The sequence below is a fragment of the Glycine max genome, chromosome 10 (assembly GCF_000004515.6).
Source record: "Glycine max cultivar Williams 82 chromosome 10, Glycine_max_v4.0, whole genome shotgun sequence".
Taxonomy (NCBI): Eukaryota; Viridiplantae; Streptophyta; class Magnoliopsida; order Fabales; family Fabaceae; genus Glycine; species Glycine max.
In genome coordinates this window covers 9,181,295-9,188,866 of record NC_038246.2, presented here as the reverse complement: position 1 = coordinate 9,188,866, position 7,572 = coordinate 9,181,295, and positions in this window count along the sequence as shown.

Below are 7,572 nucleotides of genomic sequence, written 5' to 3'. Positions count from 1 at the left end.
TTAATTGTACCCTTTTGGATTATTGACTCTGGGGCCACAGACCACATTACATGTTCCTTTAATGATTTTTTAAGCTTCTCAAAATACAACCTATGCGTATCCACTTACCCAATTGTTTTGTCATTGCTGCTCATATTTCAGGAACTGTCCAGTTATCGCCACACTTCATTATACATGATGTTCTTTATGTTCCAAATTTTAAATTCAATCTTATTTCAATCTCCAAGCTTTTGTCTTCATTAAAATACACTCTCACCTTTTCCAATTCTCATTGTCAAATACAGGAAATGAAGTCCTTGAAGATGATTCATTTGGCTAAATTGAAGCATGGATTATACCACTTGCAGATCAACAAGGATGTGAACCAAGCCATTCCTAAAGTTTCCTTCATCAATAACTTCTCCACCCCACCTATTACCAAAACTAACCTTTGGCACTTTAGACTAGCTTACCTTTCCGGTAAACGTCTCAATGTTCTTCATTCTATTTTTCCTTTTATTTCTAAACATGTTGAAGAAAATTGTGATGTTTGTCACTTAGCTAAACAAAAGAAATTGTCATATTCTTCTAGTTTTAATAGAGCTTCCAAGATTTTTTATTTGGTTCATATGGATATTTGGGGTCCTTTCTCTCAACATTCCATTCATGGTCATAAATATTTTTTAACTATTGTGGATGATTTTAGTCGTTATACATGGATAGTGCTTCTAAGATCAAAAGGGGAAGTTAGAACACAAGTTCAAAACTTCATCATTTTAATTTAAAATCAATTTAAAATTATAAGTAAATGTGTCAGATGCGATAACGGCCCTGAATTTTTTCAACAAGATTTTTTTTCATCCAAAGGAATACTTCATCAAACTAGTTGTGTCCATCCGCCTCAACAAAATGGTTGTGTAGAAAGAAAACATCAACATATTCTTAACGTCTCTAGAGCTCTAATCTTTCAATCTCAACTTCTAAAACATTTTTGGTCATATGCTATTAAACATGTTGTTTATCTTATTAATCGAATCCCATCACCCATAATTAAAAACCAAACCCCTTATAAATTATTACATAAAAGAACCTAGATTTTTCCATGTTGAAGGTTTTCGGTTGTTTATGCTATGCATCCACATATCCTTCCCGTAAAAAATTTGATGCTTGAGCTAGATGAGGTATTTTTTTGGGTTTTCAAACTGGGACCAAGGGGCATGTCATCTCAGATTTAAATTATAGAGAAATTTTCATTTTCGATAACATTTGGTTAAATGAGAAGGTTTTTCCATTTACTAAATTTCCTTCCAATGACTTGTCTAATAACCAAAGCCTATTACCAGCCACAAGTTTTTTTTTACTACACCACCCCCCTAACACTCAACCCAACTCCACATCGTTCCCACCTTTCATCCAATAACTTCCTACCTCTCCTATACCTCCACCTCCATGCAACAGTTCAAAATCCATGCCATCCTCCTCTCATTTATCAACGTCACCACCAGAACCCCAGCCCACCCACCACTCAACTCGCCCTCACCACCGTCCCACTTAACTTGCTGACTACGAGTGCAACGCGTGCCCTCGCGTTCCCATCCATGGCTCAACGCAATCAAACCAATCTTCTCCAAAGATATCATACCCTGTCCAATCTGTTGTTAATTGTTCACATATATCTCCCTCTCACACTCATTTTTTGATGAGTCTTTCTTCTGAGCAAGAATCCACCACTTTTCCCGAAGCCGCAAAGCACCGTTGTTGGCAAGAGGCCATGAAATCTGAGATTCAAGCTTAAGTTCGTAATCAGATCTGGGACATTGTCCAGACGCCGCCACATGTGAGACCAATTGGTTGTAAGTGGGTGTATAAGATTAAGCATGGTCCGGATGGGTCAGTTGAGCGCTACAAGGTGCGTTTGGTAGCTAAAGGCTATTCCCAGATCGAAGGCATTGACTACCTCGATATCTTCTCTCTTGTAGTCAAGATAAGCACTATTCATGTTGTTTTAGCGATAACTTCCATTACTCGTTGGCACTTGTAGCAACTTGATGTTAGTAATGCTTTCCTATATGGGGATCTCAACGAGGATGTGTATATGACCATTCCTCAGGGTGTCTCTGGCTATCAACCATTTCAATGTTGCAAACTGAAATGGTCACTCTATGGCTTAAAACAAGCCAACTGCCAATGGTTTGCCAAGCTATCCAATATGTTGAAGCATTATGGATTCACGCATACTATCACTGTCTTGATCATTTATGTTGACGATATCATTCTGACTGGTAATTCAATTGCTGAAATTGGTAAAGTCAAACACCTCTTGAGTTCTAATTTTCATATAAGGGACCTAGGAAAACTAAAATATTTCTTAGCGATTGAGGTTGTTCATTCCTCCTCTAGTATTTCTTTGTGTCAAAAAAAGTATTGCTTGGACTTGATTTCAGATGCAGGCCTCTTAAACTCCAAGCCATGTTCCACAACAATGGACACCTCTCTTCGCCTGCACCATGATTTTAGTGAAGCTCTTACTGATCCCTTATCATACAAGCGCTTAGTTGGACGTTTGATATACCTAACCAATACCCATCTGGACATCGTTTTTGCAACCCAACAACTCAGTCAATTCATGATTTCTCCTACTCAAACTCATTTTTAAGCTACCTTGAAAGTTGTTCACTATTTGAAGGCTACTCCTGGGAAGGGTTATTCTTCCGCAAAAATACTTCTTTCCAACTATCTGGTTTTAGTGATACAGACTGGGCCACCTGTGTTGACAATCGTCGATCTGTCACTAGATATTGTTTCTTCATTGGTAGTTCTCGGGTTTCATGAAAAACAAAGAAGCAATCTACAGTTTTAGATCATCTGCAGAGGCTTAATATAGAGCCCTTGCCTCAGCCACTTGTGAACTGCAATGGTTATTTTACTTACATAGAGACTCACGGGTTCTTTATTCAAAACGTGTTGCATTATACTGTGATAGCCAAAGCGTACTCTACATTGCAGCAAATCCAGTGTTTCATGAACGGACTAAACACTTGGAAATTAACTGCCATCTAGTTCGAGAAAAGCTTCTTTTTGGACTAATGAACCTCCTTCCGATTTCCTCTTCCCACCAACTCACAGATATGTTCACTACACCGCTTTCCCCAAAACTGTTTTAGTCAAATCTTTCCAAGCTTGAGCTTCACGATATCTTTGAACCTCCAACTTGTGGAAGGATAAAAGAAGAAGAAAATCACAATTAAACAGAAGATTACCATCAATTCCAAAACCTATTGTACAACCTCATCCTTATCATTTGTACAGCTATAAAGCCCGTTGTTTTTTTTTCTCTATTTTGTTTCTATTCATAATTGTATTCTGTTACTAGGATCTAGAATTTGCCGAGGTGTATCTTTTCTGTTATTTCCTTTTAACTTTTCTTTCATAAGTTGTATATATAAAAATTCCCCATTCCTTATTCATTAGTGGAAACGGAAAATCATTTTCATCCTTTTGTCTCTCGGCATTTCCTTCCTTGCCTTGTGTTTCCTTTTATTCTCCTCCCAGAGAATGTGAGAAACCCGACATTCCATGTGAGACAAACCAGATAAAGTGTTTAGCCAAGCATTACAAAAGTCCCATGGGACCAAATTAACTAAGAACAAATGCCATGATATAAGGTAAAACCACCCAAAAAACCACTAGAGTGATCACAAAATAATCCACCATAAGTCGCATGACCTAGATTGCCCTTTGTAGCTCCATCGGAGTTGCATTTAATCCAAGAAAAAAGAGGAGGATGCCAAGAGATTTGAGTAATTCTCTTTACACTAGGAGCACGAATGATGATATTAAATGCTTTTATGATCTAGAAATCATTTAATGATGACCTCATACAACTCGAGGTGAGATGCCCTAATAAGGAAACATTAGCAAACAAAAGACTAGCTGCTGGTTGCCAAGGAACAAAGTGGTTATGAAAGAAAACTTGATTACGACAATTCCAAATCACCTCAACCATATGTATGTATAACACTAGCCAGCAGAATGACCTTTGCTTAGGGACTGATTGTTGAATTTGCAATTTCCAAAAGGAGGTTTAAAGGAGAAGAGTAATTAAAATGATAACCTGTAATAAAAGACAACCAAAACCAGACCTGTTGGGAAAAGTCATAATGAAGCAACAAATGATTTGACATCTCAGCATCTTTATAGCAAAGGCTACAGATGGAAACCGCAACACAACCTTTCGAATCCATCTGTGGGAAGTTTGCCATGAATCCAAGGCCAGAAAAGGAAGGATTTAGGAGTCACAAACAAAAGCCAAATGAATTTGGCCCACGCACTAGGGCCGGCCCAAGGGTAAGACGACTCAATGGTAACACTCTGTGCTGCTATGTGTGAGGTCCTGTGGTCGATCTTGCATGCATGCGGAAGGTCTCAAATGTTTTTTTTCTTCATTTTACTCTCACACCTACATATTAATTGTTATTAACCGTTGCAACATTTTGAAGCATGCTTTAGGCCTACCAATGTGTTGGGCCAGCCTTGCCAAGAACAAATAGGTTTAGGAGGATGAGGAAATTGAAAAGCATCTTTAAAAGACAACAATCCATTCAAAGAATGTTTCCAAATCAAGGTATCCGAGAGAGGATCAATAGGCAACACTGCAACCTTGATTTGAGAGACCAAAGCAAGATTAACATGAAGATGCACGTCTGGAATCTTTTAATGGGAGTATTGAATAAAGTCCTTCACCGGGGCAATGAGATCAGTGTGAATAGCAGGAGCGATGAAAGATTAATTTTGACCAAATGTAGGATTAATAAATAAGCATCAAGGCATAATCTATCCCCCTGACTCCCTTTGTATTAGTAAACAGTCCAAATTTTATCTGCATAATTTCTCCCTATTACATTATTAAATAGTCCCACCAGTTTCACCCCATAACCATTTTACCCAACTGCATCATACGTATCCATGTCTGTACAAGACCCTGCATAATTTTCCCACAGCTGTATACATGAAGTTTGCATATATAATTCTACACCATTCCTTTGACATTATCTACAAGGAAGAAAAGAACAAGCCTAGCTGGAAAACACGTTGAAGCATAAATTTTTGGCTATAAAATCCAGCCAATTAGGCAAAACTTGGGAGAAAAAAAAGACACAACACCAGTGTATGAGACTCCCACCTAATGGATTCTGGGGATGATATATTACATAGGTTTACCCACAAGCAGAGAGGCCATTTCTAGGAATTGAATCCATGACAACCTCAAAGTTACAACACTCATCCTCGAAAAAGAGCACAACAACCAAGGAACTTTTATTAAGTTCTTTACTCCCTAAATGATGCAAGCTCCATTGGAGCTTGTAGGCCTAGGATCTTCTTCATCAATGGATTCCTTTGCTTCTTGGAAGATGAATGGCAGCGGAATGGAGAAAGGGAAAGAGAGAGGAGACGCCACTTCAAGGAGAAGATGAGTCTAGAAGAAGCTCACCACCATAGGAGGCCATGGATAAGAGCTTGGAGGAAGAAGGAGATGAATGAAGGGAGAGGGAGAGAAGAGCACGAAATTTTGTGCTCTAAATGAGCTTTGAAATCTGAAGTTTAATATTCAAATCATCAAAGTTGAAAAAAATGCACACACATGACCTCTATTTATAGCCTAAGTGTCACACAAAATTGGAGGGAAATTCAAATTTCACTTGAATTTGAAATTGAATTTGTGGAGCCAAACTTTGGAGCCAAAATTTCACTAATTATGATTAGTGAATTTTAGTTATGGTTCAGCCCACTAATCCAAGATCAATTCCAAGATTCTCCACTAAGTGTGCTTAGGTGTCATGAGGCATGTAAAGCATGAAGGACATGCACAAAGTGTGACTATATGATGTGGCAATGGGGTGTAGTAAGCAAATGCTCACCTCCCCCTCTAAAATTTAATTGGATTGGGCTTCTACCAATTCAATTAAATTTATTTCCAACCACACACATCAAATATCCACTTAGTGCATGTGAAATTACAAAACTACCCCTAATACAAAAACTAGTCTAGGTGCCCTAAAATACAAGGGCTGAAAAATCCTATATTTCTAGGGTACCCTACCTACATTATGGAGCCCTAAATACAAGGCCCAAAAATAATGAAACCTTAATCTAATATTTACAAATATAAGCGGGCTCGTACTTAGCCCATGGGCCCGAAATCTACCCTAAGGCTCATAAGAACCTTAGGGCCTTCTCTTGCATCTCTGGCCCAATCTACTTGGAGTTTTTCTATCCAATGCCCTTGCGGAGTAGGATTGCATCACTAAACCTCTACATTTAGAAGTGAAAAAGAGTTCCAAATTCAACATATATGGCAGCAATCTCTAAACAATAAGATTACATAATTTCAAATAAAAAATAGATTGACAAAATAAGGCCAAACAGTAAAGTGTGACTAGATAGAGATAATATTCTTGAAACTTGAATAGTAGAGAATTTGAAATGAAATACATTTGTCTTTTGATTTTAATCAAATTCTTTCATCCAAAATTTAGATAGAAAAAACATCATCATCAAAATACTGAAAAGAATAATAGCTTAGTAAGAAACATCTTTCGCAAGTAGTTCTTAAAACACTTCCTTTTCACAAATCTGTAAGGAAAGTCTTTTTCAATGATGCATATGTAGACTCAAAGGTATCTCCATATGTGGATACACATGTTGATGAGAATCCTGAAACTGGCCAAATATAGGCTAAAGGCCCAAGTGGAGAAGGACGAAGGCCCAAGTGGAGAAGGACAAAGCCCCCGAGTGGAGAATGATGAAGGCCCAAGTGGAGAAGGATGAAGGCCAAGAGGCAGAGACACTATCAAGACTATTAATTGTTGCTGAAGGCCCAGATTAATTTGAAGGCCCATAATAAATATCTTCTAATTTTTTATTTATAATTTTTTTTTGCCCGAACTATTTTGAAGGCCCATGTCTATTTTTATCTTTTTGTTAAGATATACTATAAGTATTGGTTTTTGTTTTCAATAAAAGAAATTTTTGGGCATTTTCATAAAGTTTGGTGAAAGCTTCTCTCTAGGTTCCTTGTTGAACCAATATCAGACTTATCAAGGTAATCCTTGTGGCATCTACCCTGACTTATCTTCCTTTACTGGAAGTGGCATCATCCAAATCTCCGTAGCCTGTATCAAGCGATCCGCTCCTAGTCAGGATCACATCATCTGGTATCAGAGCTTCGGCTCTTGATACAGGTTCTATCTTATCCAATTCTTTTTTTCTTTCTTTGTAATTTGTCCACGTTCGTGTTTTGTCCTTGTTCCGTTATTTGTTTTCTTGTTTGCGTCTTGTTGCGTTCTTGTTTGTGTCTTTGTTTTGTTCTTGTTCTTGTTCTTGTCACGTTTTTGCTCTTGTTCTTGTCTCTTGTTTCTTTCATACTTTGTGTAAAAAAAAATCTGTTTGAGTTCTATTTCAAGTTAAAAAAAAAAGTTGTAGAAATTTTGAAAAAAAAAGAGAAGAAAAGAAAAAAAAGTGGGTGTTTGATCTTTGAACACGAAATTGAGGCAGTTAGAGGCGTTTTTTTTTGTTTGGCAAGTCTGTTATTCA